General features: G+C 41.7%; 1 protein-coding gene across 1 annotated transcript in view; it reads right to left on the bottom strand.

Moving 5' to 3' along the window:
* Positions 1-13,882, bottom strand: part of LOC124617476 (glycine-rich cell wall structural protein 1.8-like) — a 149,368-nt gene that overhangs the window by 31,584 nt on the left and 103,902 nt on the right. The window lies entirely within an intron of this gene.

Here is a 13,882-nt window from a genome sequence, read left to right as displayed (position 1 = left end):
CTTTGAACAGTAGACGTTACATTTCAGATGTGTTACGACCCTTCGTTCGATCCCTGCGAAACCCTACATTTCAGCAGGATAATTCACGACCGCATGTTGCAGGTCCCGTACTGGCCTTTCTGGATACAGAAAATGTTAGATTGCTGCCTTGGCCAGCACATTCTCCAGATGTCTCACCAACTGAAAATGTCTGGTCGATGGTGGCCGAGCAACTGGCTCGTCACAATACGCCAGTCACTACTCTTGATGAACTGTGGTATCGTGCTGAAGCTGCCTGGGCAGCTGTACATGTACACGCCATCCAAGCTCTGTTTGACTCAATGCCCAGCCGTATCAAGGCCGTTATTATGGCCAGAGGTGGTTGTTCTGGGCACTGATTTCTCAGGATCTATGCACCCAAATTGCGTGAAAATGTAATCACATGTCAGTTACAGTATAATATATTTTTCCAATGAATATCCGTTTATCATCTGCATTTCTTCTTGGTGTAGCAATTTTAATGGCCAGTAGTATAGTTAGAAAACGTCACCCAGGACGTTTAAAACGTGAATAAAGAAGAATAACGTAAAGAACTTCCTTAACATACAATTAATGCAACCAAAATATTGGTTAACTTTTGACTGTGCAACTGGTACTCCAAAAAGAGGCGACCTGACAGTAAGCCTGGGTGCTGAGAACAGGACCATTCGCCGTGAAAGCACGTGCGAGGCCAGTGATGTTGAAAACAACCCTGATATGGTCGCATCCGGACCAAACTACGACATAGCGGCAGATGTTTCCTATGATCTGCTTACTGATACAGCCGAATCAATCGAATTTCAAAAGATACGAATCTCTGGTCTCGAGTAGCGACTTCCTTTGTAGAGTGAGCACCACCACCACCACCACCACCACCACCACCACCACCACCACTGGACTACTAAGTGGCCAGACCAGACGACGCAAAGAATCTGGTAAGCTTACAGACGCAGGCGAAAGCGCTGTCTACAAGTTGATTCTCACGAGGATTTCTTAAATCTTCCTATTGTACGTAAACCAGTCAGACTAACCTTCTCGTTAAGATAGTGTCGTCGTTAACGAACCAGATTTCTGGAACTATGAGCAGGTCATAAGTTCTAATGGAAAGACATATTCACCTCAAGGAATGTACACTTAATGTCAGAAGACTTAACACATGCGTCGTCAGCGATGCAATGGAAGTTTTCTGCCTTCATAAGTTCCCAACGATGATGACATTTGGAAGAATATTTTGCGAAAATTCGTTTCACGTAGAAAAAGCATTTCTGTCTCAAAGACAAGTATCACGAGAATATGTAGTGCTATTTCACTAAGTTCGAGTAGTTTTAAGTGAATCGGTTATTTATGAAAGGACTCGTGTCACTTTTTTTTTCAAATACGAGTTGATCATGAAAATGGATTGTGCCAACATCTTCGCATCGTTTGCTTATGGAAGGTCTCTTCTCGCACCGATATTTTTCGAGATACAACCATTGGAAATGTGTGTCCAGTTATCAAATGGCTCATGCTGTAAGATGGCAAGAACTATGCCCCTTACATGAAGTCATTAAAGATCACCTAACTCACGTTGAGCGAACAGTAGGGCTGAACAAAATGACTGACATGGCACAATGCATCTTGTAGGGGGTATAGCATGGACATATTGGAATAATTAATGTTGGGTGATGGTTTTAAAGTAATGAGTGACAGTGAGTCGGTGGTTGACCCCGACCCCATGCTGGTGTACTGGGAAGCAGACGGAGAACTTGTACGCCTGTTGATAAATGTCCGTCGTTCCGTCTTCAGGGAAACATGCGAGAAAGCCGCGTAAAGCTACAGTGGAGCTGTCAACAGAGGTCAAAATATGTGTTTTCGTGACTATAGCAACTTCACGCTGAATTCTCGGTCTGCAGAGGCTGAAGTAAATCAGGTGAAGAGCAACAGAATGAAATACGCCGGCCTTCGTTGGGAACATAGGACTGAGGAATTTGAAGTACTCTTCTGGGAGTCAGAATTCCGGAAAAATTGGTGTTTGTGCAGACGCTAACCTTGATGGGTGGCCTCGGAGGAGCTAAATAACAGAAGTTGAGAGGAAGGGAAATTTTGTGGGAATTTGTTCACTTCGCAGAGCAGGCATTGGTCGGCGCTGGGAAGTGACCCATAATTAACGAGACTTGTGCTGCAATTGGGGTGAGTGATTTTGCTGGAGGGGAAACTGAGGCGAAGAGAGGACTGTGAGAAGTCTCTGTAGAAGTTTTCCATTCCCAGCTTGCCTAGAGTGCGGACGTGGCATTCTTTACTCAGCTTGCCTGGGAAAGAGTGAGCATCCCTGCAATTTAGGACCTAGCAAATAGAACGATTGAGCTTGGAGATAGGAAGTTTTGGTTCAGCTATATACTGAGCAGGATACCTAGGAGTGAATAGACGAGCGCAGCCTTGCAGCACCACGAGGTCGGCCGACGTCTGCACAACGACGCCGCTCCGCCATGCTGTATTCGGTGATATTGCGCCCTCTCCAACCACTGATTAATTTGTTGGATCACGTCGGCAAAGTTTCCACGAGGGTTTCATGGGCCGTGTATTGTAGACTTTTTCTCGCAATTCGCATTACACCTGGGTCAGTCGATAGGAATTACTTTTGAGTTATCGCGCTTTACTCCACGCGTACGCAATTTATTACCACTGCCTGATAGGAGAGTCTTGTAATGTGATGATTGAAGGTCGGGAGTTAAAATAAATTTGTGCTAATCGGCTGCATCGGTTTTCAATCAAGTAGTTGAAATCCCAAGTCACTTTCTTAATTAATTTTACGTTCAACGTTTGCATCTGGTGTTCAATAGCTGAATATAACATCAATGTGCACCCCTTTTTAATTAAAAGTGAACAATTCTGAATAAATTAATGTCAACAGTGCCACCGCAGTTCAATCAGGAGTCAAAGGGCCATATTACTTTTTTGCGTTATCCGATATGGCGACAGTTTTGCACTCTGTTGATGTGTTAGTCAATTAGTTGGGGTGAACACACGCCAAAACCAGCTAAGTGACGGGTGGGGTGTTACAATGTCAATGACAAGAGCCCTTTCTTTTATAAACCATGGTAGCAGGAGTGGTCTGGTATCCAGCTGTTTCCGTTCACTAATCTGTCTAGTTCACAGTTCTGTTCATCTCTCTTCATTGTGATTATTATTGTTGTAGATTAGTTTCATTTGATATCTTTAACCTAAAATTAATTTAAATGCTTTTTAAAAGATTTCGTGTGCTCCGAAAAAATTTCAAGTATGACAATAACGTCGTGGAAGTTAATAAACGTAAGAAGAGTTCGCAAGATCGAGAACTACAAAGCAAATCGTATAAAAAAAGCAAGAATCTGTGGTGCTGAGCATATTAATAATAAAGAGAATGTTTCTGAAGCACTAGAAACAGGGACAACATGCTCGTAAGTTGATTTATTTTGAAAACCTTAGATCTAGACAGTTCGGTAGTTTCATGTTGTAGATTATGCTTCAATTTGTTGCGTTTTATTGTTCCACGTGAGCCCTAACTTAGCCTATACGTTAAAGTCTTAAATTTTTAAACTGGTTTTAAAATAAATGGGACTAACTTATTCTGCATTTCGTAGGTGCAGAATGAAATGTTTCAAGAAGTTCTCTGAGGAGGACAAAATTGACAATCTTAGCAGAGGCGGAAGCTTTGCAAGCAAAGATGAACAAGACTTACTTCAGCTGTCATTCATAGAAGCCAGTCCATGAAAAGCAGATCATCTATGTTGAAATCAGGAGTTTACTAAACCTATGCATTCTGTTGAACACGTGAGCTCATTTGGGTTTCGTGATGTGACTGCTGAACGAGTTGAGGTTTGCAAGAAAGCGTTTCTGAGTTTGTATGCCATAGGGGATAAAGAAAGTTAGAAGACTGAAAAAGCTAATTGTAGAAGGCGAGCCCCCTATCGATTTGAGAGGACAACAGAAGAACCGTAAGACTTTTCCACAAGTTCCCCCTAAAAACTAGTGACTACTCGTCAAAAGAAATTTGGACGCATGGCTTAACATAAACAAAATGTATGACTTGTTTTTAAAAAATATGAAGGACGTGATGTAAAATATAGTTTTCATTATAATGCATTCAACGAACATTAATTACTAGTTTGGAAGGCCCCAAATTGACACATGGTGTGAGTGTGAGATGCTTAATACACGAATCAAAAACCCTCATCTTAATTATGCAGCAAAACGAGTACCTGTTGCACAGTTACTCGTGCACAAAAGGCGGAGTAACAAATTTTATACTCCGTTACATGAAACAAAACAGTACTGTGCAGAACATGATAATGCTGTGCTTCTGTGTTTCGACTACATGGCAGACATTTCTTTGCTCACAATTACTGTTCAGGATGTCTATTATCTTAGGCACCTGTCAGTTTATCCATTTTGTATCCACAACAGCAGTACTGACACAGCATCCTTTTACCTGTTCACACCAAGGGGTTGAAGGAAAGGGCCGAAGTGAAATTTGCTCTTTTATAATGAAGTATATCAATGATAATGTACCAGAAAACGTTGATGAATTGTACCTGTACAGTGATAACTGTGCAGGTCAAAACAAAAATCAAGTAATGATTAGGTTCCTACTTTCTCTTACAAACAGTGGAAGATTGAAAAAGATTGCGTACAGACATGCCCATAAGGGGCCACTCTTGCCTGCCCGGTGACAGTCTTTGGCCTTGTCAAAGGAAAATTAAGGAAATGTGACCGATATTACACAATAAATGAAGTATGAAATGATATTAACGTGTACAGTGCAGGGAAAGTTTAGTGTTGATTTGGTAGAAAAAGAAAACATTTTCGGTTTTCAAAAATGGTTGCCACAGTTCTATAAGAAATATGCCGTTTCAGACGAAACCAAATCTGAAAAGAGAATATTTTGCTATTTCTAACTACCATGAATTCTCGTTCCAGCAATCGAGTAAGGCAAAAGTAACAGTATCAGCTTTTATTAGTGGAATTCTCTAACACACATTCATACTAGCTGTCCTGACACAATCATGCCTTTCTCTACCCATTCACAAAACATACACTAAAAGAATCCCTATTCCTAAAAAGAAAATGGATGATATAAATAAGCTTGTTCAGTTCATCCCCGAGGAACATGATTTCTTTTACGACGAGGTGATTCAGTGGCCTACAGTTCAATAACAACTGTGAAATTTAATGGTATGAGACTTTAATGTTAATTTGTGTTTGTTAAAAACCCATTCTCATGTATCTGTTGTAGCCAATCTGTTGTGTATACAATGTTTAATGTAAAATAAATAGCCTTCATAAGGTCTCTATCAGTCATTGCATTTTTTATTTTCCCCTCGATGAATGGGCTTTTGTCAGCCCTTTGTTTATGAAAGGTCTCTTGTCAGACAACTTTGATAGGCACTATCACGCAACATAAAAAATAGTTGTTTTAATCATTGTTACTATTAGCAGTTAGTAAAATCAAAATAACTGGAATAAAAATTCTATCGTATTTAATAATATTAGGAAAATAGTTTTTTTATTTTCCCAACAGTTTACTTTTCGTGACAAGAGCCCTATCACAAATAAGCGATTCATTTAACGAGTTGGAAATCTTATAATGATTTCACAACTATATTATTCAGCTATGAGGTTTGTAGCTGGCGATATGATCGTGCTGATGGGGAACGGTAGTCGTCCGTTGACGTAAGGCAAAGCAAGTATCTTCATGTTGTGAGCGTGCCCACAAATATTGTCCGAAAAACATCTACATTTACGTAATTACTCTGCTATTCACAATAAAGTGCCTCGCAGGGGGTTCAGTGAGCCACCTTCAAGCTGTATCTACCGTTCCAATCTAGAACGGCGCGTGGGAAAAAAAGAGCACTTAAATTTTTCTGTGAGAGCCTTGACATCTCTTATTTTATCGTGATGATCATTTCTCCCTATGTAGGTACCACCTAATAAACATTTTTTGGTATTTTTGGGTTTATTTATTTACTGGAGTGAATTAAACATTTTTGTATTATATGGACGACACTTCTCCTACTCATTCAGTTTTCAACAGCAAGAATCAATGATAATACACATTTGTATAGATACTTTACTATTAATTTTCGTTTGGTCATTATAAAATATCATTATCGTCGTAAAATATTTAATGCTGTTATTATAGTCCAACGTTTCGTAGGATGGACGGTTCCACATAAGCTCACTTTCACAGCAGACAGCATTCACAACACATCCAATTAGACGCCGAGGTCTAAACAATAATGGGCAGTCATGACCAGGGACACCGCAATGGACTCCCCTGCTAAGAGTTGTCGACTGAGACAAGAAAGTCGTTCGTCGAAAATTAACTTCACTGGTGGAACCCTCGCAGAGTATCTTCTATATTCCACCTAGGTCCACTCTCCGATGTACCACAGGAGAACGCTTCCCTACCATATAGTCAGAACTGCAGCGAGAGGTCAGTTTAAGGCACTTAATTAGTCATAGTGGTCTTTCAAGGTTATAAAGACAGGCATCCGACTGGACACGACAGTCAAAAGCGATAACAGCAGCTGGATGCGACCTTTGCTCTAATCCTGTACCCTTGCATGACGTCGCCGCACCCCGGGACAACAACATACCGAGCTACTCTAACGCTTACATCAACACGCTGCTTAATCACATTAAACCACTATGATGTGTGCATACACGTCATGTCCCCAGGCAAAACATAAATGTCAGTTTGATGATCTAGTCTCGCGTTTGTTCATATTAGTGTATTAAATACCACTACTTTTAAAATTCGTTTCTAGAAGACGAAGGTTTTTGTGCTTCCTAAATTGACACGGTGTTTGCAAGTATAGTTGTCGGGTCTGCCACTGGATAACAAAAGTGTAAGTTCCCTTACTCATCCTACGAAGTAACCGCTCTAAATGTTCAGATGATTACCCTGCTTACCTCTGCAAGACGTGAATGATCCCATTCGCTCTGCGGCCTCGGATTTTATCGGCGTCATTATCGGGATTTGCGTATACGCGTGAAAGCTCTTCCTGTTGGACGAAAACTGAGTTCATCATGCCTTCTACGGCGGACCCAATGGAGACCTACCGCACGTGCGCCGAGGACAGTGTGCTGCCATAGTTGCTATGGCTAAGACTTGAATTAAATCTGTGAAATGAGCAGCATAGAGTTTTTTTTATCAGAGGTTCTTGTTTCTCCCTTTTTAATTTAACACCGGCCAGCGCTAGATTTCAGGCAGTGCTTGACTGAAATCCAGTATCCCTCTTGATTATGTCGCCTGCTGCACGGTTATGCACTGTTACTTAAATATCACAATCTCCAAAGAATAATGCAGGGGGTAAAATTTCAGTCTTTTCATAAAACATGTAATGCCCCTTGCTTCTACGATGTCTGCTACGGCCAGTTCAACAGGTTTCTACACAGCTATGTTGATGTTGTTCAACATAGCGTTCTTGTACAGTGCCACATGTCCGCCCAATATAAGGCTTCCCACTCTGGCAGCGAATCTTTCACTCGTACACGCAGCGTTCTCTGAGGACAAGATAATCGCTGTCAAAATAACAGATCTCTCATTATTCGTGGTAGACAAACACGTACTTGATGTGGTATCTCTTGAGGGTTCTACCGATTCTTGAACACTTGCTACAAGAACACGACAAAAAAGTTGCTGTGAGTACCTCCGCATCTAGATTTACCACCGAGGACTAAAGTCGCTTTGACAGCAGTGCATTATGTATCACTTTTTCGGAATAACCGTTCTATCAGAACAACGTTCTTAGATTTTGGAGCTCACCTGGGAGAGTGTCGGGGCCAGAGAACACATGATCGCTAAGTACCAGGGAGCCTGAGACACTCCTGCATTGTGCAGGGTGACGACAGCTTTTGACCTACAAGCAGAACTCTTTGTCAGTACTTCTGCTGTAGACGCTGCGTCTCTGTATCCTGCCGGATTTTCTTCAGACTTCATCATCCAAGACACTCAACTATATAATTCGAAGATTTTCTTGTAAAATCATTGGGCATAGTTTTAACCTGTAGTTCTTAAACAGAATTTAAGAAATGTTTTGATTTATATTTCCAATCTTTATAGCGGTTCTTAGATGCTTAATAATTTACCTTCCTGTCCAGTCACGACGCCTTCAATGTCTTTACCATTGAGACAAATGCAAAATTTTCCATCTTTGAGTAGATAAACATATTTTCAATATGAAAACATAAAATTGTGTATACTTGCCCATAACTGGACTCAAAGAATTACTAACGGACAGTAATACTATCAAATTCTCTCTCTTACTTTACACTAGAGTAGTTAACTAACCATTTTGTATATTTTTTACTCTGTAGACTGGTAAGAGCGATTAGTAAATGAATATTTTGAGGGTCGAAGATTTCTCAAGGGGAGGACAAATAAGGAGAAGTGAAAACTCACTGACCCTTCGACTATCAATTTTATTTCAAATGAAGCAATGTATACTTATTTTAACTACTGTCTTACAAGTAATAGTATGAAAAGAATACTTCCGGTAGTTTCGTTTCTAAGTAGCCTGTTGGTATGTTGGCCGCGCTATAGACTGTGTTAATATCGCTGACAGCGCTCTGCGCCCTAGGCAAGAGGTTCTGTGGTTGGACGGACTAGCAGTTAGCTAGAGGATACGTACGGGTTTGGACATGATATTCCTACTTGAGACTCAGTGTTGACAGGACATGCATTGTAAAGTGAGGATGGATGTAGTTGGCAATGTTTGGGAAGTGGAATTATTGACAACTATATAATTGTTTGTTCTTCAACAAAATCTTTCTTTTGCTAACCATATGACTCCTATTGGTTAGTCTATAGTAGTTAGAATCTTTTTGTTTGGCTGGCTGTAGTTGCTGCTTGCTCTAATTGCTGTAGTTCGTGTTACGAAGGTTTTCTGTGAGGTAAGTGACATACAAAAAAAGTATGGGTTATTGTTAGGATTTCTTACAATTCGGGGCCAATCTTTTGTGTTAATTATTTGAAGCCATGTTTTCACTGCATAGCAGTCAGATTGCGTTGGACTTGTATGTTGTGGGTGATAAATGAATAAGTTAAGTTTCAGTTGTCTCAGGGAAAATTCTGTAGCTCAGTGTTTTAAATTGTAAAAATAAGTAAAGAGACAATAGTTTCACCAACTTTTCACGTTTTCCAATGAGAGTTTCATTTTTTGGGAGGGGGGGGGGGGGGGAGTAGGACATGCAGAATTATCATTAAATATCTCCAAGACGTCAGAAGACCACTGCCGAAAACTAAAAGACATATCGAAAACACACACGCGTCAGTGGACAGAGCATACCTCCGAGTTAGGAACTCAAACTACAGGTACTCGCTGTGGGCTTTGTCTGTGACGTGGCAAGTGTGAAGATAGGGTGAGAATGAATCTTGAGTACAGCACAATCTATAAGTGGAATCCGTAACTACAAGAATTCTGTTAACCATTAGTAGGCTTCTTTCACCTGTAGGACACAAGCAAAATATCCTAGTTGGTTCTCTGATAACTTATCATGTCCCATTAGTAGTCAAAGGTTAAATTTTATCTTACATTCGCGTTATTTTCTCCCAAGGCTGTGATGGGGGGCCGCTAACTGCGAAGGTGAAGTCCCGCTGCAGCAGCAAGTAGTCCTGGAGTTCATCGTCCAGTGAATTCCTGCTGTAGAAAATAGAATAGCCCATACTTTTCAAAATCTACAACACTATTAGACTTCAGTCTCAGATCCATTCGTCTTTTTGTCGGAATCTGATGTACTTATGCAAAGTTGTAACACACACACACACACACACACACACACATTAATATATATATATATATATATATATATATATATATATATATATATATATATATAATCTGGGGCATATTGGCCTGATAAAAATATAAGAATAGCTCTGGCTGTCAATGTTTTCGAAAGATTTCCTTTGTGTTACGTACATGTCAAAACTTCTATGCACATACCAGGTATTCCGAATTGAGAATCACATTGATACTTTCTCAGCTAGATGAGACTATTTTTGCCAGCCGAAGTGGCCATGCGCTTCTAGGCACTGCAGTCTGGACCGCGAGACCGCTACGGTCGCAGGTTCGAATCCTGCCTCGGGCATCAATGTGTGTGATGGCCTTAGGTTAGTTAGGTTTAACTAGTTCTAAGTTCTAGGGGACTAATGACCTCAGCAGTCGAGTCCCATAGTGCTCAGAGCCATTTCAACCTTTTTTTTTTTTTTTTTTTTGAGACTATTTTTAATTCCGAGTACTAAACCTCAGAATGACATGTAATCCCACGCCGTTTGATTTCGGCACGCCGCAACAGACAAATCTGCTTCGGTTTACTGTGTTCTGAGCCGCGTGGTGCATTTCGAGAAGTTTCTAACGAACCCATGAAGAAACTTTAACACAGCGTGACCTTTCGTTGTCGATTTATTCATTTGAATCAGCAGAGGAAGAACTGTGTGTGACAAGATGACTTGACCATGAATGACAATCCACACGAAACTGCTTTACCTTCTTCAGAAAAATTTAGCCCACACATAACACTGCTTAAGTCGCTTTCTGGCTGTTTGCGCGGTATATTCCGTTACGGACGGGGTACACGGTAGGAGACTGTCAAACATTGTTGAATTCTCTTTATAGGCCATTTCTCTTACAGCTACATTTTTAATTATCTGTTAGTTTCATAGTGCCATTGGTTTCGAGACTACACTGCTCATATTCAGACAATAGCTAAAGATACTTGGTAAGGGTCTCGTCTGCAAAACATATGTCCTGGAGTTTCCGGATAATCGAATAAACTTGCCTTACGAAAGCTGCTTACACGATGCGTTTTAGCAGGTGCCTGATAAAGTTGTAAGGAAAATAGTTCATACAGTGAAATGAGAGGTTTATTGTCACTATAAGGGTGTTACGCAACTCGTCCATGGTTTATAAGAACATCATTTACATCCAATGAGAGCAGTTATAAAATAGCGAACGAATGCAGAGACAAAACAGGAGAAGCTGTGGAAGTACTACAGATTGCAGCTACAGCTGTTATACCACGATCTTCGTCCTCTGTGCTTTTGGTACAGAGATGCTTCGTTGATATAAATAAAGCCATTCATTTGGCCTATATGAAGTGACTTACGGCATATATTCATTCAGTACAGAACATAAAAACTAATCAAAATATACAAGCATTTTACAACAAACAAAATGAAACTTCTTGGTACTTTATCTAACCGATTAGTGGCTGAATGTCCACCTTGAATGAATCCGAATGTTGGTACTGAAAATTCCTATTGTCTGTTCTCAATTAGCTGGAATCCTTGCAATTTATGGAGTCTTAACAGTGGTGGAAGTTGTTACGAGCACCGTGAAGAGTAGCTTACACCACCAGGGAAGTCCATATACGAACTTACGTCCTTTCTTCTCGCCCTTAGAATAACGATTTGCTATAGTCTGTCGGTAAAGTCATCACCGAGTGAGCCAGTCTCCACTCTACGTCAGAAGGTGCTCCTACTGCCTGTTTCACAACTTAGAATCGGCTCCTCTTCAACGCTAGCTTTAAATTAGTGGCAACGTAGTGTGCAGATACATCCAGGCAGCGTTAAATTTTCTATAAATGATCCGATGCACGGTCTGTAGTATCAATAATATCAGGATAAAAATTCTAGGTCTAGGCAGCAGATGTTCCACATACCCACGTCTCTTTTTTTTTTTTTTTTTTTTTTCTCAGGGTGCTTGACAGTTGACCAGGATAGTGGATAATGTAGAACTGTCCTCTGTCTCGCAGAAGAAAGGAGTGACAGTTTAAGGGCGGTATACTAACAAGGGAAACTCTACGTCGCAACCCTCTCCCCCTTCAGATTCATTGATAAGCTGGCAGAGTCAATAGTCCGTCAAAAATTGAACACAGATCAAGCATAAAAACAGGAAGGTGTACTGAACCGCGAAAAGAAAAGCAAAATAGAAACAGTGAAAGGCGAAGCCTTAACAAGTGGGACATTTAAAGGCGCTGGAAGAGCCATGGCATCCTGGTTAGCCAGCACGATAGCTCAGCGTGCTCGGCAGAGGGTTAGCTGCCCTCTGTAGTAAAACAAACTGAGTGAATGAATCAACGATGAACATGAAGGGACGTCCGCCCCGAGCAAGTACAAAGATCAATAACGAACAAAACGAGAGAAAAAAAAGTGGTCAGGGTGATGGGCTACTAAGCAGACGAGTCGTGTTCAAAACTCCCTCATGTCAGTTATTTTATCAGGTTACCTTCCATTCAGAAGGCTGTTGCACGCCGCGATTGCTATATTGACTTGTAAATAATAGATTTCAGCTCTCTCTCTCGTCCTTTTTAAATTTTATTGCCAGATCTAGATTTCAGCTAGAAACTAGCTATTTTATTTACCGTTCAGTACACCTTCTTCCTTGTTTTGATGCTTGAACTATGTTCATTTTTTGACAGGCTGTCCACTAGACCCTTTTACAACTAAATATGGATGGGGGCGAGGGGGAGGGGGGCGGTGATAGGGAGTTTCCTTTGTAAGAGAGAATAACTTCTGAAACCCCCTGTTGTCACGCGTTACATGGCCCGTCAGAGACAGCTGTAGCAGTGGGAGAGCGACTCCTGGCGTTATTGGTCAGCCGCTGCAGCCGGCAGCCCGTTACAGAGCGCCTCCCCTCTCGACCTCACCCCCACCACAACTCTCACTCAGCCACTGCTGTCTGATGCACGTCCCTGCTGGGGAGGAGTCAAAAGGAGGGCATACTACGTTCAGTCAAAATATTTACATTAAAACAGTACGTGAAATCTTGCTGGTCTGTGATGACTGAAGGCATATTACCCTAAAATGTAGCTTTACGTCGCTTCTGCTCCTTCGTACTCCGCTGTAGCCTGTCTGTAAACTCACGACCGAGTAACGGTCTTGGTGGGGGAAGCGGCCCTTCCTGGAAGGACCTGAGAAGCAGATACAGGCGCACCGAAGATCAGATGTCTGCTGTTCATTACTGTGGCGCAGCGAGCCGTAATTTACGCTACTGGCCATTAAAATTGCTACACCAAGAAGAAATGCAGATGATAAACGGGTATTTATATTATACTAGAACTGACATAGGATTACATTTTCACGCAGTTTGGCTGCATAGATGCTGAGAAATCAGTACCCAGAACAACCACCTCTGGCCGCAATAACGGCCTTGATACGCCTGGGCATTGAGTCAAACAGAGCTTGGATGGCGTGTACAGGTACAGCTGCCCATGCAGCTTCAACACGATACCACAGTTCATCAAGAGTAGTGACTGGCGTGTTGTGACGAACCACTTGCTCGGCCACCATTGACCAGACGTTTTCGATTGGTGAGAGATCTGGAGAATGTGCTGGCCAGGGCAGCAGTCTAACATTTCCTGTATCCAGAAAGGCCCGTACAGGACCTGCAACATGCGGTCGTGCATTATTCTGCTGAGATGTAGGGTTTCGCAGGGATAGAATGAAGAGTAGAGATGCGGGTCGTAACACGTCTGAAATGTAACGTCCACTGTTCAAAGTGCCGTCAATGCGAACAAGAGGTGACCGAGACGTGTAACCAATGGCACCCCATACCATCACGCCGGGTGATACGCCAGTATGGCGATGACGAATACACGCTTCCAATGTGTGTTCACCGCGATGTCGCCAGACACGGATGCGACCATCATGATGCTGTAAACAGAACCTGGATTCATCCGAAAAAATGACCGTTTTGCCATTCGTCCAGCCAGGTTCGTCGTTGAGTACTACACCATCGCAGGCGCTTCTGTTTGTGATTCAGCGTCAAGGGTAAACGCAGCTATGGTCTCCGAGCTGTTAGTCCATGCTGCTGCAAACGTCGTCGAACTGTTCGTGCAGATG

The sequence above is a fragment of the Schistocerca americana genome, chromosome 1 (assembly GCF_021461395.2).
Source record: "Schistocerca americana isolate TAMUIC-IGC-003095 chromosome 1, iqSchAmer2.1, whole genome shotgun sequence".
Classification (NCBI taxonomy): Eukaryota; Metazoa; Arthropoda; class Insecta; order Orthoptera; family Acrididae; genus Schistocerca; species Schistocerca americana.
The sequence above is the reverse complement of the archived record's forward strand: the minus strand, read 5'-3'. Positions and strand labels throughout refer to the sequence as shown.